This window comes from Ictalurus punctatus, chromosome 3 (assembly GCF_001660625.3).
Source record: "Ictalurus punctatus breed USDA103 chromosome 3, Coco_2.0, whole genome shotgun sequence".
Lineage (NCBI taxonomy): Eukaryota > Metazoa > Chordata > Actinopteri > Siluriformes > Ictaluridae > Ictalurus > Ictalurus punctatus.
In genome coordinates this window covers 7,647,246-7,672,212 of record NC_030418.2, presented here as the reverse complement: position 1 = coordinate 7,672,212, position 24,967 = coordinate 7,647,246, and positions in this window count along the sequence as shown.

Here is a 24,967-nt window from a genome sequence, read left to right as displayed (position 1 = left end):
GAGGTGAAGCCTCATTCACAAATCCATACATTTTTAAATTCTGTTGCAGTTTGACAGATATATGCTGATGTTCCATTGATTTGTTCACTTTTCCAGATGCCGTGGGGCAGCAATGGGTGCTCACATCCCCAATTAGCTTCCATAAATTTATTGGGGCAGGAATCATGCCGAAGCATGCTTGGGGAGGTAGCTATGACCAGGAGAGTTAATGGCAGCGTTGCCAGACTGGACTAGTTTATAAATACTGCATGACCTCCAAGACCTTGTTTTATAGCAAATCACTGGAATTAAATCTAATAGATATGTGCCAAGGGAAGCACAGTGGTTAGCACGTTTGCCTCACATGTTTGCCTTGCCCCGTGTGCATGGACTGTCTCCCTGTGCTTCTGGGGTTTCCTCCAGGTTCTCCAGTTTCCTTCCCCAATCCAAAGATATGCTGTAGGCTGATTGGCATCTCTAAATTGTCCATAGTGTGTGAATTGGTGTGTGAGTGTGTGTACAATCGTGCTTAGCGATGGGTTGGCACCCCGTCCAGTGTGTCCCCCGCCTTGTGCCCCGAGTTTCCTGGGATAGGCTCCAGTCTCTACCATGACCCTGTGTAGGATATGCGGTACAGAAAATGGATGGATAGGTGGAAATATCTGCCAAAAAAGGCTAAATGTAAGTGCAGTCAATGTGTTTATGATGTACAGAAGCATTTCTATTGTAAGATATATTGCAAAGATTGGGAGAGAGGAAGGGGGTGTTGGATTCTGGAGTGGATAACATCAGCATAACATAAGAAATATGTGTGAAACACTTGTTTCCCATGCAAAGGCTGGGAAAAGAAGAAAAATGTCTCCTTTTACAATGCCCAAATTGGCTGGGCTAGTTTCAAGGCTTTTGTGAGCTGGCAACTCTCTTTAATTGTCTCAAACACAGTTGTACGATGGTACATCCAGAAATGATCAAAACAAGCTGCTAATCTATATATTGAATGATTGTATGTTGTTGAACCTCTACTGCCTATTACAGGTTTACTCTAAAAAAAAAAAAAGTCGCTAGATCTATATAAACCTATAGCATGAATCAAGTGTGAAGACCTCTCATCTTCATTTTATTTGAGGCTATGTTGTTATTAATGTTGTCCATCTCAAACAAAATCTATTAACATGAGCTGCTGCTATGAAATGTAATCATCTATTCTCTTTCTCTGTAGAGCTATACATGTACTCCTGCAGCTGTGGATGGTCCAACAAGGGATATCTACCCTAAAGATTGCACTTCTCAGAAACAGTTTACACCCTTGTTTCAGTGGATAATCTCACCCGGATACTGTAGACTACTTACTACTGTAATCATAAATATGGTCCGGCGCTTATGCCAATGATATTCAAATCAGACTCATACTGAACTTCCTTTCAACACACTTAGTGCTGATTTACTTATGTAGATGTAATGATTTACACAATCCAGTGCCACACAGAAGATGATGGGTTTCCTTTTGAATCTGGTTCCTCTCAAGGTTTCATCCTCATTTCCCTCCAATACCAATAATGCCACGTGTGTGATCTTTGCGAGAAAAGCGACATCCCAAGCGCCTCTACTTTAAGTGAACAGGCAGTGGGGAGAGCTCCACTTTTAATCGAAAGTCATTCATTGAGCAGAAAGGAGTCATGCTCCATTAAACCACACCAATGCAAGTCTCTGAGAAACCAGTGGAGCATGCTGGGCAGAGTGGCTGCTCCCTTTCCATCACGATCTCAATGTTTCAAAAGCTTGTTGTTAGACAGCAAGGAAATTGTTAAAAACATACAGTTTCATCTATTGGTTGTCCAGGAAATTAAAGACTGGTACTTAGGTGTAACATTACTAAATGTTTTGTGTAACTGTGTGTAACAAGACGCATCCTTTGATTTCCGCAACAGTGTTCATATACTGTACACTAGAACCAGGTGCAAAACACTTGAGTTCTGAGAAGTTCTTCTACAGTCAATATTTTGAGACTTGTTGTTTTAGGCTTGTAAAACATATGCACTCAGGAGGTGCATGGTAAGCTAGAATAACAAGGTTTTTTTGTATTATGGTAGAGCCTAGAGAGGCCTAGGGTATACAATAGAGAGGAATGAATGAAATACCACTGACAAGATACTTAATCTTGCCTGGTACATTTTAACGTCTTTGAATCTATTCATTTGGCAAACATTTTTTTCGGAAGTAACATAAAGCTAGGAAATGATGCTTTCCAGGCACAGACCTGAGCAGTTAAGGGTTAAGTGTCATGCTCAAGGGTCCAGCAGTGGTTTTCTGGCACACATGGGATTTGAAATCACTAACTTGACACTAACCTTAACAACTGAGCCACCACCATATGATCTTCCCATGTACTTGCTTCAGAAGTTTTGTTTTATGAGAGAATAGTACACTATTTTTATGTTACTGAACTGAATCTAAGATACATTGGTCCAGAAAATTTTTAACAATTCGTTAGTTTCAGGACAGACACATGTGAAATCTGTATTGCTGTAGCATCTTCTTCTTTTCACTCCATTTTCTCCCCAAAACCAGCTCTCCCTTACCATACAACAAACCAACCTCCAAGACACTTGAAGCCAACCAACTGCATCTTTTCAAACTGTCACACGGCAGCGCAACACAGTTTGGAAGTGCTATCTACCCTATTCCTCATAAATCAGTTCACAGATTGGCTAGTGGTGCTGTGATTGACAGAGAAAAAGAGCACACGGACACCATTGTCAATTTTGCTCTCTAGGCTTCCAGTCACAAATGATATTGTCAGGATTCAAGCTTGCAACTTCCTTAGCTTGAGGCCAACACTTTTCGGTTGCGCCAATCAGGAACCCCTTTATGGCATTTCTTGTAGCTTAACTTGTTGCAAATCAGGTTTCAAAACCCAAGACTATGGGTTTGAGTTTTTCTAATGCTGATGAAAATGCATATCAATCCTACAAATGGTGGCTCAGAGTTAACGCTTTAGGCTACTGATTGGAAAGTTCAATTCCAAGCACTTCAGCAAGAACCTTAACCCTAATCTACTTATTTTATTAGGCTATTTTATTAGTCTGTTAGTCTGTAAAACATAAATACATGTTATTGTTGTATTGTACAAGCGCAGTATAGAGGAATTTTCCATGTTCTTTTGTAGTGTTGCTTTATTTGAAAGATCACTCATCAGTGAAATGTACTGAATCGAGTGCTCGAAGCCTATGCTGCATAAAGTGTATTAAAAGACATACAATGCTGGAAGCTTTCCTCTCCCTCCAAGACCCAGATCAGCAGAGAGATCTCAAAACCTCTGAGAAATTACGCTCACATCATATTCACATTCTCCATAGCTTTGTGGGTTATAAACCACGGCATCCATAATCTCAACCAAATATGGAGCTCTCTCAGTAGGAACGTCTCCTTTGCACTTTATGATGTGCTGTGGTTTCAGACCTCAAAATTAGAGTGGATTGATCCCAAACCCCTTTCCGCTCCGGGGCTTGCATTCCACTTCCCCAGCGGCTGCGGCTCTTGGATAGCAGCACATCGGATCTTCAAGGACCAGATTATGTGGGAATGACTCTCACTTCTGAGTGCGTGAGTGAGACGACTTAAGAAGTCTTCCAGCAGCTCACTTGCTGTGTTTTCCAAAGCAAAGCCTAGAGGCTGGCCTGCCAAACTCAACAAACCCTCTACTTTGTACTGCTAGCCTTTTTTCATTGTACCTTTTGTAAATAATGGTCGGATCTGCCTTGAAGATGCACTTCAGTTCAGATCTTTTTTTTTTTTCCTCACAAAAGCTATTTCAGTGTATAATAATGCTAAAATGTTCTGCTGAATCTAGGTGTTGGTTATCCTTTTATAAGACTGCTGCTTTATTTTATTACAAAGCTCCAGTAAGGATTTCTAGCCAGATTTACATGACCCTAGAACTAGACAGAGATGCCAAAAGCACCAAAATAATTGTCTCACTTTCCCAGCAAACCTCCTTGTTTGCCCATTTAAAGCTAATTTGAAGAGGTCAGTGTTAGCCTTAGAAAAATCTGTTGCTGGCAGGCCAGCTTTCTCAGAAAATATTCTCCGCTCTGAGTAATAGAAACCTCAGCCACAAATCCTTGCCTTGGCCTAAATATTTGCTGAATGCACGAAAAAACAGCAAGAGTTGAACAAAGTGAAAAGAGAGAGAGAGAGGGTGGGGGTGGGAGGTGAGGGGAGAGACATGGTGGCCTGCCATGCAAATTAAATGCAGATTCTGTATATGACTTTTTTTGTGCATGTGTGTCATTAAAGGAGGGGGAAAGCAATGGATGAAAAATGGAGAGAAATAAACAGAGAGAAACTGGCAAAGGCTGTTGTTTCACTTGGCGGCGAGTGGTGCAGTATGGTTACAGCCCAGCCATTACCCAGGAATTCTGAGTAAAGGCGGGAGGAAAAAAAAAAGTCCCTGACGCCTCTCTCTCTCTCTCTCTCTCTCTCTCTCTCTCTCTCTCTCTCTCTCTCTCTCACTCCCATTTTCCCTTCTCTTTTTCCATTCGTTTCCAGAACCAGAGGCGATTAAAAGGCGATTAGGATTCATTTACGAGCCCTAAAAGAAACAGCACATGATGCTGACGGGGACATTTTTAGGGTGTGCAATCAGAAACATGGAGTTCTGATTGCTGCTCTGATCACTGAAATCAAGATCAAATGTAACACTTGTGTGCACCACTGGCGCCTGCTGCCAAAGCTTAAAACGTATGAACAAATAACTAAAACTTTGATACACATAACTGCGGGTATTGCAGCGTTTTGATTTTGGATGCTTTAAATGACAATTGTGTATATACGGTGTGTTTTTCCCTCAGGATTTCCTTGCTTGGAGTATGATGGAGGCCTGCAGTCTCTTAGATTTACTGTCTGGTAAACATGTCATTGGGGAAAATGGGCTCAAATAGAAGAAACCGCATTTCAAGGACAGCCAAAATGGATGGCCACTGCTCAATCAGAAACACATGGGCACTGTAACTTCGAAACCCGGTCTACACGCCGCACATACTTACACACATACTCAGATCTATATGGCTTAAGCTTCACATAGGGTCATAAATCTAACCTTCCTCCAGTAGCTCCAGCATGCCTGCTTTATTTCATATAAAACGTTTGTAGGTGACAATAGATGATTTTACAATGCACAAAAGAGTATGAAGGCTATTCCCACTGCTTCCAAAGACTAATGTCATCATAATCATAACTATTGATCAGTCAGCAATCTGCATAAATCAAATGTACTAACAAAAATATTTTAACTTAACTTAAATATAACTTAAACTCGATCTGAAAAGTGTACACTCTTAGAAACATGGTTCTTTGGGATAGTTATAGGGTCTTAGCTTTTTTCAAAGGAGCCATGTCATATCGGGAAACAGTCCAGAGAGACAAACCATAGAAATATCTTTAAAAAGAGAATCACTTATAATAGAAAAAAAAAAGAGATTGGATCATACAGTGTGTACAGTGGCAGGTAACAGTTTTTAGCTCAGATATTAACCTTCTGAACTATGATCTAAAACAGTAAGAGGACCACTGTTGGGCACTTGAGAAAGACACTTAACCCATAACCTCCCAGCTCAGTGCTTGGATTGTATCAAGTCCCAAGTGTATTTCACTTAAGATTTCTGCCAAATGCTTCTACTTTGTACCCTCTTTAATACATTTATAGAACAAATGGATAAAACTAAAACTAGAACCATTAATAGGTCTTTGATTTGTACCTCTGGGGTACCTCTAAAAGGTTCTGATTGGTGTGTTTCACTAGCAGAAGTAGAAACTCTTGTTAGTTGTCTGAAGAACCCTTGACGATGTTTTCCCCCCCTTAGAGTTCAGTGAGACACTGCGTTGTAGGGCTTTACCTTCAAAGTAGCTCTTTAGGGTTCTATTGTAGATTTAAGACAATTTTGAAAGAATGTGGTAGAACTTGGGGAAAGCTCACAAGTTAATTCATTTCTTAATTTTAAACATTTTTTGTCAATATTAAAAAAAAGTCAGTGTTAAATTTCTCTTCATTTGTTTACTCCAACATTGAGATTGATAATAACCTTAGCTCTAATAGACAGCATTACTGTTAATTAAAGTTTATACCAAGGTATGAAATGTGAAATCTCCTTCTACCAGTTTTTCACCACAAACCAAATTCAGATGTAGAATAATGAAATACAGAAGCCACCCCCTAGCTTTGTGTCCAAAGTTTGCTCCCTTGAGCCAGGGCCAGCTGTTAGTTAGAAGAGATTAGCTCATCTCCTGTCAGCCTCTCTTAAGCCTTCTCTTCTCTTACTTAATGGAGGTGTGCAGTGATGGCATGATCCCGCTGGAGAGAGCCCAGACTTCCTTCATCCATCACATCTTTCCACCACCTCACTCTGTCTCGCAGTCTCGCTGAGCCTTTTGATTTTATAAAGATTCACCCCTCAAATTAAAAGAGGAGAACAGGTTTGTAGACTGTGCAGACCTTGGATCCTTATTTTATCAAGCATAGAAGATTCGCTTCATGGAGTCAACAGATTAGACAGTTTGATGTACTCATTTGGTTGCATGTATTTTCCAAAATAGCATCCTTGGCCTTTGAAAGTGGAGGAGGGTGAATGCAGTTAGTACAGTTGTTTTATGCTAAAATGAACAGTTGACAACTATGAAATGGAAATATTGGAATTAGAGAGAGAGAGAGAGAGAGAGAGAGAATGATGTGGCTAATATTTGAGGTCATGGAAAGCTTCAAGGCTTGTCTTTAAGTTTAAAGCCAGTTCCTAAATCCACTTTTACTTCATAAAACGCCCATGTCCATGACTTTGTGGCTAGCAGAGCTATTGTTTCTACCCACCCACAGCCAAAGGCTTTTCGCAACAGTGGACAGGATCAGCCTCCGCGTGCCAAAGGCCTTGTGGCCCTGGTTTGGTTCCATTCAACTGTCCCATCTCATCAGAAACCACATTCAGCATGGTGCATTCTTCCTTTTCACTCGTGCTCTGGGTCAGACAAGGCAGTTGACCATCTAGTTTTGTTGTCTGGTCCTGGCACACATGAGAATGGACTGAAAAACAGGCAGAGTGCCCAGGGCTGTCTTTTGTGTTGGCCACACTGGTGAGAAATGTCATGTAGGGATAAGGATTACTGTAAACACTGCGAAATCTCATTCATAGAGTCAAAGGCTTTTTACTCAAGACACCCCCCCCCCCCTTTTTTTTGAGTGTATATACTGTATGGAAATTTGGTAGTGCCATTTAGTGTATATATGGAAATGAGCGCAGCTCTGAGTAGGTGTTATCTTTGATCCAATATATAGAAGTCACAAATTTTGTTAACTAGCTACATTGAAGCTACATGGGTAGCAAAGGCTAACTTGACTTCTTATTGTAGAAAACCTATTACAGAGCAGTCACTCACTCATGCCCAGTGGTCTGCGTTTTGCAGACAAACCCTTCTCATACTTACTGTCACGAAGCTACAAAATGTACGATTTTGGAAACATTCCCTCTCTGGTAGAAAAACGTTATTGCAAGCTGATTGTGTAAGAATATTCCAGAACAAATTAGAGAACAACTATCTGTTCAGAAAGACAAACTCTCTCACCCCTCAATCTATTTCCTCTTACTTCTATGGTATACAGGGATGTGAAAAAGTAATCCTGATTTCTTCTGTTGTTGTGTATATCTCATACACAAAGAAACAAAGGCAAAGGCAACTTGAGTAAACACCCAATATAGATTTTATTAATTTTTATTGAAGCAAAAAAAGTTATCCAACACCTACCACCAATGTGAAAAACTAATTGCCCCCTTAAACTTAAAATCTGGTTGTGCCACCCTTAGCAGCAGTAACTGCAACCAAACACTTCTGATAACTGGAGATCAGTTTTTCACTTACTTCTAGGACTAGTATTTACTCCTATGCTTGAGTTTCAGCCTAGGGACTGAAAACCAGACGTTCTCCTTTAGGATTTTCTGGTAGAAATTATTGGAAGTTGCCCAGGCCCTGAAGCTAAAAAGCATCACCACACCATCACACCTCCACCACCATACTTGACCGTAGGTATGATGTTCTTTTTGTAGAAATCGGTGTAATGTCTTCCCAACAGTTCCACTTTCAACTCGTCAATCCACAGAACATTCTCTGAAAAGTTGTGAGGATCATCAAAGTGTGTTTTGGCAAAATTCAGACAAGTCTTAATGTTGTTCTGGGGTAGCAGTGGTTTTCACCTCGCTACTCTTCCATGGATGCCATTTTTTCCCAGTGTCTTTCTTATAGTGGAGTCATGAACAGTGACCTTTATTGATGCAAGAGAGGCCTGTAGTTCCTTTGTTGTTGTCCTTGGCTCTTTTGTGACTTCATAGATGATTAGCTGCTGTGCTCTTGGAGGAGTTTTGGAAGGTCGGCCACTTCTGTGAAGGTTCACTCTGAGTTTTTCAATTTGGAGATAATGGGTCTCATTGTGGTCCTTTGGAGTCCCAGAGCTTTTGAAATAGCTTTGTAACCCTTCCCAGACTGATGTATTTCAATCACCTTCTTCCTCATCATTTCTGGAATTTCTTTAAACTTTGGCATAGTGTGTTACTGTCTAAGATCATTTAACCAACTTCATGCTTTTGAAAAAGTTCTATTTAAGTGTTGTGGCCTGGTTGTGTCTAGTCCAGCTGAACCCCATTATGAATGCAGTTTCATAGATTACGGGACTTAGTACCTATGGGGGAAAATAAATTTTCACACAGGCCCAGTTGGTATTGATAACGTTTTTGAGAACTGTGTTTTATGTTTACTCAGGTTGCCTTTGTTTTATCTTAGATTTTATTTTAATTTCTGAAACAATTTTGTATGAGATATACACAAAAACAGAAGAAATCAGGTAGGGGGCAAATACTTTTCACACCACTGTATATGTTGTATTCTCTTTTTTTTTACACCCCAACTCCTTTTCACCTCTGATTGGTTGCCATCTCAAACCTAGTAGGACTTCTTTCATGCCTAATGGCAGAGATGATGTATTTGAACTCGCTCATGACATATCCCTATAAATTTCCCAACTTTCTATAGACGCAGTGCTGACTGTGAAATACTATTACAATATTGCCAGGGTGACTCAGAGCTACTCAGGAATGTCATATTATACAGCATTTATTCAATAATCATGCTTTTTGTTTCAACAAAATTCCTACACACTGTAGGACACCAGACATGCTGTTTGATGCTAAAGAAAAACAATAATTCCTGGACCACTGTCAACTCATCACGTCATTGTCATGTTGATCTGAGGGGCACTGTGCTGTTTTATGAAAGGCCTGTCAGTCGGCTTGAATGACAGGAAGAAGTAGCGTGGGAATCATTGAGATGGACGGATGAGGGTTGGACAAGGCTGCAGTGATGGGGAGGAAGTTTTATATGTTTATTACTCTCTTAGTTCCTGCAGCTTTTTAGAACATCAGTCAGAGAGATGATGATGATGATAATAATAAGGGATGGGGAGAGGGGGAGTTGATGTGTCGGGATCCCTCTGTTTGTCAAAGCCACCCCATGGCTCCTGCATTGTTTCTCTCCCACAGCGCATGTACTGTGATGTACATGACTGGCAGCTCATGCAGCAATGCTGTAATGAGAACAGGAACACATTAGCATTCTGATGGGGAGGATGATCCAAAACACCATAGCCTTCTATATTAAAATTATAGTTAATCAAATTTTATTATGGAAATAGCTAAAATAGTCTATTTGTTCCTATCTCAGTTCCTATCTCTATCTCCTATCTCAAATCTCAGTTCCTAAATGTCTGGAACTGAGATTTGCTTACTTGATGGTGAAAATGTTCCTAAATATCACAATACGATACCATTCATGTTTTATTGAACCCTGACTCCATATGCTAACTTGATGGTTTATGATCTTGATGCTTGAATTGGTATGATGGCCATTTCCAAACTCTAGAACTAACAATTGCTACGTACATTTTAATGCTTTCTTCTTGTTTCATTCTGCGATCCCTGATCTTTTTGGAGAGTTACTGGCTTTCGTAATACTAATATTTGTGATACTGACTTGAAGTAATTCACAAAACAAGTATTATAGTTGCGTATAGCCGGGTTTGGGGGTTCAAAGCTCATCTCAGGCCTGTGTGCGCGGAGTATGTGTGCATGTTCTCCCTGTGCTTCGTGGTTTTCCTCCGGGTCTTCCGGTTTCCTCCCCCAGTCCAAAGACATGCACTGTAGGCTGATTGGCATTGCCAGGGGTGTGTAAATATTGGCATTTCCAAATTGCCAGTGATGTATGTGATTGTGCCCTGCAATGGGTTGGCACCCCATTCAGGGTGTCCCCTGCCTTATGCCCCAAGTTCCATGGGATAGGCTCCAGGTTCCCCCATGACCCTGTGTAGGATATGCAGCATGGAAAATGGATGGGTGGGGTGAATGTTTTGAACTGAATTACCATTATGCCTCAATTAGGCACACTATATGGGAAATTCAATAATTAGCAGTATAGAAGATAAATATGGGATCATGAGAAAAAGTTCATCAAATGTTTTCTTAATTGAGAGATTTCCATCAGGTTATAGATACATTTTTAAAATGTTAAATAATGCTAAATTAAAGTATATGCCAAGATTATTTAAAAAAAATAAAAAAAAATTCTTATTTTAAATTCAGATTTTCACTCTATTCACTGAATGTAGCCAAAATCATTAACAGAAATTAGAAATCATAGATTTCTTGGAATCATTGCATGGTTGTGAGTTAAACCAGTTCACCTATTCGTGAACACAATTTACAACAAATGCAATAAAAACAGAAGTATGTGACTTTAATAGCATTGTTTAAAATTATACTCTATGCGTAGAGCTTAGTGAAGCCCCATACATTGCAATCTGCTGGTTTTCATAATAGCCTCTTCTTTTTCCCCTCTATTTTGACAGATGGAATAATCATTATTCCCAATTACAGGATTGCAGTTAATAATGCAAAAGTCTCATACCTGTGATATTTGTATTACTTTCATATAAAGTTTGACCAATTTGACACAGGAATGCTGCAAAGCAATGTAAAGTGATACGTGAGATATATATCTTTTTTTTCCAGGCCTGGAATTCACTAAATGACAACTTAAATGTTTGATAGGATGCTGCTCCAGGCTTCCTCTTTATTCTCTGTGTGGTGGTGAAATTCTGTAGAAAATTGGTTGGGGGTGACAAACAGAGGTGCAGCGTGGAGAAAACTGTGGACGGGGCACATTCCAGGAGAAAGCTGTGTAAATCCCCAGCACTGATTGGAAAAAGGGACCTCCTGACCCTGAGAATACATTAGCAGATTAAACAAGCAGAGTCTCTGAGTCTGTTGGAGCTCCTATTCATACAACGTTTAGCCTGGGACCCTGGTGTCACTAATCCGGGTCAGATATATGTGGAAGTGTGAAATGGAGTCCAAACATAAAAGAATGTAAAAGACTAGCTGATAAGGCTGGATTTTTAGTGTGGGAAGCTACAGCGGATACAGAAAAAGTCTACACACACCTGTTAAAATCACAGGTTTTTGTGAAGTAAAAAAATGAAACTAAGTTAAATCATATCAGAACTTACAAAGCATGCATGGTATCTCACATGTCAAAAGATATTATTCAAAAGAACTTCCAGAACTACTATAAAGTACAAGTGCAGAAAATGGAAAACTATCACCAAGAATAGGACATCCCTCCAAATTGTACAAAAGGGCAAGACAAAAACTTACCAGGGAGACTGCCAAGAAACCTATGGCAACATTAAAGGAGCTGCAGGAATATCTGTCAAACACTGATTACTCTCTGCATGTAATAACAATCTCTCGTATTCTTCACGTGTCTGGGCTATGGGGTTGGGTGGCTATACAGAAGCCCTTTCTCACAGATAAAAAACTACCAAAAAAAACATCCAAGCTCAACTAAATCACCCCAAACCATGTGGCAAAATGTATTATGGTCTGGTTAGACGAATTCCAAAAGGTCTAATAATTCCATAATTCCAAAAGGTATGTTTAGAGCAAAAAGAAAATCTGTGGGATGATCTGATGTGGGCTGTGCACAGGAGATACCCTTACAATCTGACAAATCTAGTATTTTATTGCAAGAGTGAGAAAATATTGCCAAGTCAAGTTGTGCCACGGCGATAGACGTTTAGCCAAAAAGACTGATCAAAAGGTGCTTCAACAAAGCATTAGTTCAGGGGTGTGCAAACTTATGCAACTCGGTTTTTGTAAGTTTTTTTTATTTTTCCTTTTTTCCCCTAAAAATGTTTCTGATTGTTTTTCACTTTATTTGTATACTTTGCAATTTCACATTAAAGATGTGAAAAGTTCTGACATGATTTTATGATTTTTTTTTTTATGATTTTGGTTTCATTCTTTTACTTTACAAAAACCTGCCATTTTAACAGGGGCGTGTAGACTTTCTACTATAAGTTCGAAGTTATGCAATAAAAAATATGAACAATTCATCATCTGTGTAGAAATTTCGAAACATCATGGCTGGAGAATGGTTTCTGGCTCTGCGGGATAGAGTTTTTATCTCTGAGCAGCCGGAGAAACCCTGCTGCTGGTAATAAAAATTTTTTAAAAAAGGTTTTTAGCTCATAGAATCTTATCAGGCCAGAAGTCTGCCTCGCTCTACATCCAGCCCATTTTCCTGCAACTGATTATCTAACAGTTTAGTTCATTTATTGGGACACAAATTATATTTTAAAATCTGACAGCAGTGGTCCAGTTGGCCAGTTTCTGGATGTTTTAGGCTTTTTGTCAGTGCATACAGGTTTAAACATCTTGGCTTGCGATGGTAGTGGAAGTTTTGCTCTTGTTTACAGACTTATGTATATCAATGGATCTTTTGGTCATGCCTCCTCAGAACTGATTAAGAGATATGTCCTTTGAAGCTGGGAAATTTGGGCCATCGGTTAGGTGCTTTATACGCTGGCTCCCGGATCTTTGACTTATTGTATTCTCACACAGTTCTCCACGTCTAAGCCGACCCAGCTTAACTCCCCTAACACTCTTCACCCAGATCCTCCATCTCATTTCCCCCTCATTTATCCAGCTAAGAGATTTTAATAGGGATTAAAGGAATACCTCACTCAAAACTTATCCTAAGTTAGAATGAAGGAAAGCCAATCATAACTATCCAACATTATGGTAGAAACACCACCTTGTTGATTTTCGTTGACTTTTATGTGCTTTTAACTGATGAAATTAATTAATGTCATAACTTTTATTATATGTTTTTTATGTTTTTGAATGTTTTAAACTGAAATCTGTGGGAACATGTTGTACTGATGTATAGCATACAGTGGCTTTGGCTAGATGAGTGAAGACGAGACTTTTGACATATGTAATGAGTAATGAGTCTAAATGAAACAAATGTAAAGTAAAAAGTAGGGGGTATTTATGTATAGTGACAATGTTTATTCAAGTATTTTTCATTCCTGATTAAACCAGAATGGAATGTGGTCATTTAAACTGTAGTCTGAAAATAATTACTACATATATACATACACTATAGTGTTCTACATATGGACCTTATACTTTTTCTATTGACATCTTGGCTTATTACAGTTTCCAGTGGAAGGAGCATCTTCTTAAATATGCTCTTCAGTTTACTATCACATTGATTTTCTGTCAAGGTTTTTCAAGATATTGTGTGTTACTCAGTCCACATCAATTCTTTTTATAAATAATATTATAAAACTGCTGTACGTAATTCTGTACGTAATTACTTGAGGTCATTGTTATAGACTAAAAGAAAGCTACTACGGATAAATAGCTAATAATGACTGCAAGTGAGTGCTTTTTTTATTGTTTGTATTCTTGTTTTCTTTGTGGGAGACCAGGGGCTCTGTGAAGGCGAACAGGGGTGACAGTCTGCTTGGTCACGGCTTGGTGGTCTCGCCAGGAGCTGCCCCCTCCATACCCTCCCAACACGCACAGACACACACATGGCCCAAAAATCCTAACAGACCTACAAACTGCAGGGACTCTCCACCTACTGACCAACCAAACCGTCACACAGATGGAACAACACACACACACACACACACACACACACACACACATAAAATTGGTGTGTCCTCCAGTTTGGAGGTTACTGGCTTTTCATCAAAGGCTGATGTCCTACACGGTGCTCTGTGTCGATGAATGCTCACAGTTAGCTAAAGAAGATGATAAATGTACTTTGTTTCCTAACAGTTAGCTGATGCCACGTCCCACAAAATGCACACTGTTTTGATTTGGCTCATTTTGCGAGAACTAATGTGGCTCCCAAACACCTTTTATTGTTTCAAATCTTTGCTCTAATGAAAAACAAACAACTCCCATTCGCAAATTGTAGCATGACTTGCTGGGCCTTAAACAAACACAATTTGCTCTGTGAGGTGTCAGGGAGGAGCAGGCTAAACTTTCACACCTCCTTAAATTTACGCCTTTCCTTTTTTTTTTTTTTTTTTAGGAGACATGGTTTTCTGTAGAAGTTTCCTGCTTAGAGAAAAGATTTAGATGGTTCAGTGCATGCCTTCCACCTCTTTACTGTCTTGCATGCCTTCATTTTCGTCTCTTTTAATATTGTTTTTTACTTTTTGTCTTCCTGCAGAGCATTTTCAATAATTCTACAGTCTTTAAACCAAATCCTTTGCCAAAGATCAAACCATCAAGAATAAAATGTCATACATAAAATTAACACTACAAATTCTTGTCCTTAGCTTAGTGGATAGGATGTTGGACTCCTGAAGGTAATGAGTTCAAATCCCAGCACTGCCAAGCTGCCACTGCTGGGCTCTTGCACAAGGCCCTTAACCCTCAACTGCTCAGTTATATAAATGAGATGAATGTAAGTAGCCCTGGATAACACATAACACCCATATGTGGTTCTTCCACAAACTGTTACAACAAAGTTTTCCTTCACTGGAACTTAGAGGACCAAACGAGCTCCCTGAAGACATGGTGTGCCAAATTTGGAGTGGAAGAACTTGAATGTCCTGCACAGAGCCCTGACCTCAACCCCACTGAACACCTTTGGGATAAACTGGAACACTGCACCTCAGACCCGCTCACCCAACATCAGTGCCTGACCTCACGAATCCCCACAGCCACGCTACAAAATCTAGTGGAAAGCCTTCCCAGAAGAGGAACTAAGGTTGTTGCAACAGGGGGACTACATCTGGAATGGGATGTCCAACAAGTACATATGGGTGTGATGGCCAAGGTGTTCATATTTATTAACAGGAGACAAAATAGAGGCCATTTTCCTGATAGTGGGTCTCTCTCTCTCTCTCTCTCTCTCTCTCTCTCTCTCTCTCTCACACACACACACACACACACACACCCATGGTGGTATGATGATGGTGGATCAGTGGTTTGGCTAGTTGTGTGATGTCACAATAAATTACACTGGCACATTGGAGCTTTCTGTGTGAACTGGAAAAAGTGTGTGTGTGTGTGTGTGTTTGTATGGGTGTGGGTGTGTATGCATGTGCCAGGCTTCATTATTGGGTTTAGCTCTCATTACCTCATCAAATGCGTGATGCCTTTAACACACTTAATTGGTATAAAAACCATAATGAGTTACTGTATCGAATGCTTCTGAAGTTACTGAACCTTTTCATGGGGGGGGGGGGGGGGGGGGGGGGGGGTTAATATTTAAGAGAATTTGTAATGGTGTGATGACATTACTGTACATTTTCCTCCGTGTTGTAAGACCTTTGTACAGGACAAAGTGCACGAGAAAAAATATTTATTTGCTAACCATTAAACACTATTCAAATCCATTTTAATCATTAGCATCATTTCAGTATACGCTAATAAGACTGATATACTCATAAGACTATATATTCTGTTTTATGAATGCTTTATAGTACTTACAGTACTCTGGCTTAAGGACTATATAGAGTGAATTGCAGATGGAGTTTAGACAAACCAGAGGAAGAAATGTAACAAGCAGAGGCATTACTAGAGATTTATAGATATGGGGCTTTGCCTTTATTAGAGGGGGTCTAAGGGCATGGTCCCAGAGGAGAATTCTTTTTTCACATGGCCCCAGAATGTCTATATATAATGATTTTCAATTTTAAAAATGTGGCTATTGGATTACACTGGCACACAGTAGTAGATTCATAGTTTGTATGTAAATACAACCAAACCATGCTCTCTTCTCTGTCATTTGTAGAGGTCCTAAATAAGTTATTCAAATAGACACATGCCATAGATTGGTACAATCTCAGTCCATGCAATCAGATTGAGTACGATTTTGCTCAGTAGTGTAGTGCTTTCAGAATTATTTGCCTTCATCATTGTTTCACCTTTTGTTCAAGGTCATAGTGGATCCATAACCTATCCCGGGAACATTGGGTGTGATGCAGGAAAACACCCTGGATAGGACACAGAACCATTGTAAGGGAATCACACACACACACACACACACACACACACACTCGTTCATATCTATGAGCAACTTAGAGTCACTAATCCACTTACCAGCATGCTTTGGAGAGATGGGAGAAAACTAGAGAACCCAGAATAATCCCACATAGACACGGAGAGAACAAGCACAATTCCGCACAGACAGGATCAAAGCGGGGACCATGGAGCTGTAATGTGATAATGCTACCCACTGCGCCACTGTGCATCTGTTGTCAATAACCTAGGTGACAAGATTTCAAGGGTATAGTGACTTCTAACAGCACAAATTTGAAAATTTCTGCATAAATGTGATTCTCCAAAATAAGGACATTAAGATAATCACATTTCTACAAATATGGAAGAAATCAAAATCCACTTCATCCACATTCCTCAGGATAATCAGGCTATATGTTATCAAATTTAGCTCCTTCAGCCATGTCAGTCTCCATCAGTTCCTTTATTTATCTTTTCTAGCTTGTGTTTGATAACACATTTTTTATTTTATTTTATTATTTTTTATTTATTTATTTATTTATTTATTTTACTGATGTTAGCTTATTGTAAACAACAATCTATGGCTGCTCATATGATATGATAAGAGATATGAAGGCCTAAAGACCTACCTCTTCACCAAGCACTTGAATTGAATTAGCTCATTGCTTATCTATTATTATAATAATAAATAAATAATAATATTAATAAAAAAACAATAAACATTTATTCAACAGGGATATATACTGAAGGTACTGTTAGTCCTTGACCTAGTGAACTAGCATGAGGAAGTGTTTTTGCCAGAGACAATAATTTTGCCAGTTAGGATAAGAGCATCTGCTAAATGCTGTAAATGTAAACGCAAAAAATATATATGAATTAATCATATCAATGATGCTATTTTTTTTTTATCTGTTTCGCATGTTAACACTTTCTTAAAATTCCTACTTAAGCTAATATAGTTGCCTCATGATTTAGCTGATTTTAGTGTTATAAAGCCTATCTTCTTTTCTCTTAGTTTATGTTTTTTCATAACAAAACATAAACTCAATAGCTATACTGAACATATACTTAACATAAATTCATACACAGGGCACATGGTATTTGTAGTGCCATAGCAAAATGAAGTGATGAAAAGCATTTGCTTTCAAAATGGTTTTCTAAAGGTCTCAAAAGTTGGACATTTTGCTCAATAATTCTTGCTCTGGTTTTATGTTGAATAAAAAAAAAATGCAGGTCAAATCCAAACTGCTTATCATACACAGGGTCATGGCAAGCCTGGAGCCTGGACATGAGACAGGGGACACCCTGGATGGGGTGCCAACCCATTGCAGGGCACAATCACACACACACACACACACTATGGACAATTTGGAAATGCCAATCAGCCTACAATGCATGTCTTGGACTGGGGGAGGAAACCCCCGAAACACATCTGTGTACACCAGGCAGAGGTGGGAATCGAACCCCCAACCCTAGAGACCTAGAAACACAAGGCAAAGGTGCCAACCACTAAGCCACCATGCCCCCATGACCCCCCAAAGACCACCAAAGACCACCAAAGACCCATTATATTTAGTGATATTAAAATGTATTGAAAAGGACAAAAACAGCTGAAAGTTATATAAATGAGTGCAGTGGCAAATACTTTTAAAGTACTTTAAAATAGGTTTGATGTTTTGCTTAAATTAAAAGCCTTAAAAGTTAAAAGTGGTTTCGTATTTGTCACTGTGGGACAAAAACACAGGCTTCAGCTTTATAAACTGGGTTCCAAATAGCTACAAACTGGACCAATCAGAGTTCTCACTGTAGGGATTGTAAGTTACGATCACTTCAGCCATTTTGTAGCTAGGTATTTTCACTCTGCAGGTGAAGAGCTACTCACTTTGCAGAGCTCCAAAGCCTACTAAAACTGGCCTAGCGACACCTTGAAGTGTTTTACGGTCAGCACACAATGTTGCACAGAATTACTGTCTAGCCTAATCAATCCACAGCTAGTGAGTCAACAAACTCTTCAAAGAATGATCTGCTATTAGTGCAACAAGTTTGTCGGGTAATGTTGTTTCAGGTTGTTTCAACTGATGGCTGTTTCTGTGCTGTGTGTATCCACCTTTCTGTTAAACACACACACACACACACACACACACACACACACACACACACACACACACAATTTAACATATCAATTCTCTCTGTTTATACTTTACCTTAATGACAGATTTTTTTTTTTGAAGCTGTTGCCAGATATGACATGCAGCTCTGTTAGGTAAGCAATGCATGATTGTGCATGAATACATAGTCGACTTCTTTTCTCTAGATGATCTGCTGGCTTAAAAGCTCTATTATTTTAACTTAAAATGGAATCAAGTTTTCAGAGACGACCACTAATGAAGTCATGAGACATGTTCGATTGAACATGTCCACTGAAGTTTAAACACGGTGACTGCGGTGCGAGGAAGAACTGAAAAGAAAGAATGAGCAAAAGAAAGACTTTGCACGTTTGTTTAAGAAGGTAATAAGGCAAGCTGAGTGTGAAGCACAGCACGAGGCTACAGGGCCAAATCTGTCAGTGTAAATGTGGCAGAGTCTTTTTTCTCTCGGCAAGCGCGCATGTTGCAACGTGCCAGCTAACTCACACAGGCGCCTTTTGTTAGCAGCAGTGACGAGGCCAGGTTACCAGATATTATGAGGAGTAAGCACATGTGGAGAAATCCCTCGTGAGCACGTAGCCTCTCTGGGTCAAATGAAGTGAGTTGTTACTGACATGACAGGATTCATCCAACCATCGTTTTTCACAATGTCTTTCAGTGCTTAAGCTGAAGTATGAATAGCAAAATGTAGGCCTGAAATGGGTAAACATTTGCTTTCAATCCTTGAGTAGTAGTGAGTATAAAACTATTGCTCGAGGCATATTTCAATGTTTATATTTTGTATAATTTGTTCTCTCATTTTTTATTTACTGTTTATCTCCAGACAAACAGGCAGCATGGTGGTGCAGCGGGTAGTGTTGCTATCTAACAGCTTGTATGATCATGACTTTGAGTTGCCGTTTATGTGGAGTGTCTCATGTATGTCTGTATGGGTTTCCTCTGGGTTCTCTGGTTTCCTTCAACCTCCCAAAAACATGCTGGTTGGTAGCTTGGTTACACTAGATTGCCTCTGTGCATGGTGACCTGTGATGGACTGGTGTCCTATCCAGGTTGTATTCCTGCCCCGTACAAGTGCTCCCAGGATCCAGTTAGACCCTGACCAGGATTAAGCAGTGACTGAAGATGAATGAATGAATCAAAGAACCAATGAATAATCTCCAGAGAGACAAACTACCAAGCATGCTGAGTTCTTGTTGATTTTACTAAACAACAGTACTTTTCAGAAGAACCCTGATTCTGATCATAGCCTGCAGAATTTATCTAGTTCTAAGCTATTATTGCACTCATGAAGTCCTGGTAATAAGCTGATGAACTAAATGATGAGCTCATGTGTCACGTCTGGGTTTTTCAGTTCAGCTTTCTGGGACACCTTATCCTTGAGAACTAGAGTCTGAATTCATTCAGTCTCAGCTAACAAAGATTATTAACAGAACATTCAGTAAAGTATTCTACAGGTTATAAGAATGTTAGGGTGTAATGTTACAAAACTTTGTGCAATTCCAGGCAAAATGTGTAATAAATAAAAATATTTTTGTTACATTTTCGTCATAGGAAAAGCTACTAATCCTTCCAATATTTTAAATAGCCTTTAAGAATGTTGTTGACAAAAGAATGTACTGAAATCATCCTCATGGCTGGATCAGGAAGCTGTCGCAAGACTTTAACAGGAAACATGGCAAGCACATCACACATGACACTGTTGCCAAACTTATTAACAGATTTAAAAAGACTGGAAGTGTTGCGGACCAATGGAGAAGTGGACATCCAGGAACATCTGAAGAAGGCACAACTGACGTGGTGCTGGCAAACATAGTCCCCTATGTATGGAGACTTTTAGGACACCCGGTAGTCTGGACCAAGGGAATCATCTGATACACTGATAAGGGTATACAGTGAGGGAAAGAAGTATTTGATCCCCTGCTGATTTTGTACGTTTGCCCACTGACAAAGAAATGATCAGTCTATAATTTTAATGGTAGGTTTATTTGAACAGTGAGAGACAGAGTAACAACAAGAAAATCCAGAAAAACGCATGTCAAAAATGTTATAAATTGATTTGCATTTTAATGAGGGAAATAAGTATTTGACCCCTTCTTAATCAGAAAGATTTCTGGCTCCCAGGTGTCTTTTATAAAGGTAACGAGCTGAGTTTAGGAGCACACTCTTAAAGGGAGTGCTCCTAATCTCAGCTTGTTACCTGTATAAAAGACACCTGTCCACAGAAGCAATGAATCAATCAGATTCCAAACTTTCCACCATGACCAAGACCAAAGAGCTCTCCAAGGATGTCAGGGACAAGATTGTAGACCTACACAAGTCTGGAATGGGCTACAAGACCATTGCCAAGCAGCTTGGTGAGAAGGTGACAACAGTTGGTGTGATTATTCGCAAATGGAAGAAACACAAAAGAACTGTCAATCTCCCTCGGCCTGGGGCTCCATGCAAGATCTCGCCTCGTGGAGTTGCAATGATCATGAGAACAGTGAGGAATCAGCCCAGAATTACACGGGAGGATCTTGTCAATGATCTCAAGGCAGCTGGGACCATAGTCACCAAGAAAACAATTGGTAACACACTACGCCGTGAAGGACTGAAATCCTGCAGCGCCCGCAAGGTCCGCTGCTCAAGAAAGCACATATACATGCCCGTCTGAAGTTTGCCAATGAACATCTGAATGATTCAGAGGACAAGTGCTGTGTAGCTCTTTGGCATCAACTCAACTTGCCGTGTTTGGAGGAGGAGGAATGCTGCCTATGACCCCAAGAACACCATCCCCACTGTCAACATGGAGGTGGAAACATTATGCTTTGGGGGTGTTTTTCTGCTAAGGGGACAGGACAACTTCACCGCATCAAAGGGACGATGGACGGGGCCATGTGCCGTCAAATCTTGGGTGAGAACCTCCTTCCCTCAGCCAGGGCATTGAAAATGGGTCGTGGCTGGGTATTCCAGCATGACAATGACCCAAAACACACGGCCAAGGCAACAAAGGAGTGGCTCAAGAAGAAGAACATTAAGGTCCTGGAGTGGCCTAGCCAGTCTCCAGACCTTAATCCCATAGAAAATCTGTGGAGGGAGCTGAAGGTTCGAGTTGCCAAACGTCAGCCTCGAAACCTTAATGACTTGGAGAAGATCTGCAAAGAGGAGTGGGACAAAATCCCTCCTGAGATGTGTGCAAACCTGGTGGCCAACTACAAGAAACGTCTGACCTCTGTGATTGCCAACAAGGGTTTTGCCACCAAGTACTAAGTCATGTTTTGCAGAGGGGTCAAATACTTATTTCCCTCATTAAAATGCAAATCAATTTATAACATTTTTGGCATGCGTTTTTCTGGATTTTTTTGTTGTTATTCTGTCTCTCACTGTTCAAATAAATCTACCATTAAAATTATAGACTGATCATTTCTTTGTCAGTGGATCAAATACTTTTTTCCCTCACTGTATGATGATAGTCTTTGAAATATATCTATCCATATTCTATACTGCTTATCTTACATGGTCATGAGGAACCTGGAGCCAATCCCAGGGAGCATCGGGCACAAGGCGGGGTACACCCTGGACACGGTGCCAATCCATCTCAGGGCACAATCTCATACACAATCACACACCCATTCATACACTATGGATGCTTTGAACACTTTCGACACTTTGGACATGCCAGTCAGCCTACCACTACCATGCATGCCTTTGGACTGGGGGAGGAAACCAGAGTACCCGGAGGAAACCCCCACAGCACAGGGAGAACATGCAAACTCCACACACACACACACACACACACACACACACACACACACACACACAGAGCAGTGGCGGGAATCGAACCCCCAACCCGGGAGGTGTGAGGAGAACGTGCCCCTTTAAAATGTATTCTTTACCAAAATTTTAATTATTAATTGTGTTAGAGTACATTACACAGACCACTGTGAGTGTATTATAATGTATTGAGAAATATTCATAAACATGTAGCATCTCCCCTTTACAGAAACAAATAGACAATACTATAGAAGAGAACCAAAAAACCCAAAAGTCTATGCATATGATATTTGAATAAAATGTTCTGCAAGTGCTACAAATTGTTACTAGGAAATCCTTTAGTGTATAATTGAGTGCCTTTTTAAAATTTCTTTTACACATAACACATAAATTTTACTTTATTTATCCTGCCTTCCTGAGAGACGGCTAGTATATGTAACGAAATCCTATATTTCATAACCTTCAGTAAATTAACTGCATGCACACGGCTCCTCTGTGAGATGTGAACTGTGTTAGCAGTGAGGAGGATGAAGTGCAGAAACAGTCTAGGCCACCTTGGGTCAAGGTCACCGGGCTCGGGTTGCGCCTTTTCCCCCTCTTGAAGCTTTATAGTTTCAGTCACGGTCAAAACATTTAACCCCATTTCTTTCTGCTACAGAGAGAAAACACACACTTGATTTTTGGCACCTCTGTCTTATTTAACTCAGACATGATTGCAAACACAGACACATAAATGTTCTCTTTACAAGTGACACCTAAGCACTAAACAAAGTGTGTGTGTGTGTGTGTGTGTGTGTGTGTGTGTGTGTGTGTGTGTGTGTGTGTGTGTGTGTGTGTGTGTGTGTGTGTGTGTGTATGTGTGTGTGTGTGTGTGTGTGTGTGTGTGTGAATCAATAAGCTATTGTGGTATGTATATTCATGGCATTTTTTTTTTCTCTCTGAGACCCCCTGTAGCCAATCATGGCATTTTTACAATAACATCATTGAAAAGTTTGTCTGTTTTCAATATCTTATTCATGACACACCCCAGGACAACAAAATATGTTTATAGGAGAACCATACCTACTCAATTCTGCATATTTGACCTTAATAGATTCCCACTGGCTCATTTCCTCCCAAACCCAATGAGAACACTGTCAGTTGTGCTGTTATAGACTCTCAGCTGCACTGCTTCATCGCCAATTAATTAAACTTAAGACCTAGAGACAGAAACCAGCCAACCAACCCGAGAATAGACATTTGTTTTTCTCTTAGGAGGAAAATAACATCTATTTCTATGATAAGATGGATAGTAACAGAATATAAATATTTCACTATTGTACTTTAAGATTATTTTAAGGACCTTGTTAAAAAAAATAAAATAATTAATTCTCTGCTATAACTAAGATAGACTTTATGTATTTATTAGTAAAACAAAACAGCTTACAAATTTACCTGTAATGTCATGCTTAAGTTGGAGTAAACATGACATAAGTCCTTTTGGCTATGCATGTGCAAGTACTTTTTGGTTTAATGTATTAGGTGCTGAACATTATCAGTGTAATTAAATCAAGTACATTCTGCAATATAATCAATATTTGCAAACAGGTTTAAGCTGAATAACCACAAAACAACAACCTTCTTTGCTGAAATATCTCATCCAGCAGGGTCAAAGTCTCCCTGATTGATGTGAAACTGGGTGGCCCCACAATCCTGTCCACTCCTCTCATACAACATTTCTCAGATGTGATGTGATCTTCTGCTTATATAATAGACATTTTCCAGCCTCTCTCTCTCTCTCTCTCTCTCTCTCTCTCTCTCTCCAGCATGTCGCCCCATCCACGGCTGATTCACCTCAGACATAAAAGCAGTGAAAATGTGTCTGTGGAGTGCTGATGGTCTCATGCGGGCCTGTGAATCCGATTGAATGGGGCTCGCGTATGAGGTGCTGAAACCTGAATTGGAGATAAATGTTTTGTGTTTGTAGACAGTCACAGGAGTGATGTGGAGATTTAAGTTTGTTGGTGCATTAGTGATAAATTGCTGAAGATGTCGAAGTAGATCCGCGTAAAAGTGTTTGAAATGTTTATGCTGGGAATTCGTTCCATGATACTTGTTTGGAAAAGACAATTACAATAATAGGCATATCTATATATATATATAAAAAATAATAATAATAATTAAACTTACATGTTTATTCTGTATGCTTTGTTATGCCAGGTCACAAGACTTAACTCCTGTAAAGTAGTCTTTGCTTCCAAAATCAGATTATGCAAAAGGATTCAGCTCAGTTTAGATGATAATCAACACTAAAACTTGAGCAGAAAGAGAAATATACAGTATAAAGAGCAAAAACTAGATGCACTGACAAAAACCTTTAGCTTTACGTAAAAAAAAATGGTATTTTGCTCTTTGTTTAGAAATCTGCTTATAACAGAGTTGCTGGAAATGTTTAACTCAGCTTCCTGCCTGTTGTGATCAAATAGATCCACAGGTCTACTCTGTCAGCACTAATGTCTAACTGGTTCAACACAGCACAATCAACACATCACTCCATTCTTACTCCAGCTATTAGTAGAACCACTGCTGATAGAAAAAATATTTAATGTGTATACATATCATCTAAGTTTTCCCTGTATGTTATATATATCTAAACCATAGATCATATTGATATATAGTCTATGGTCAGAA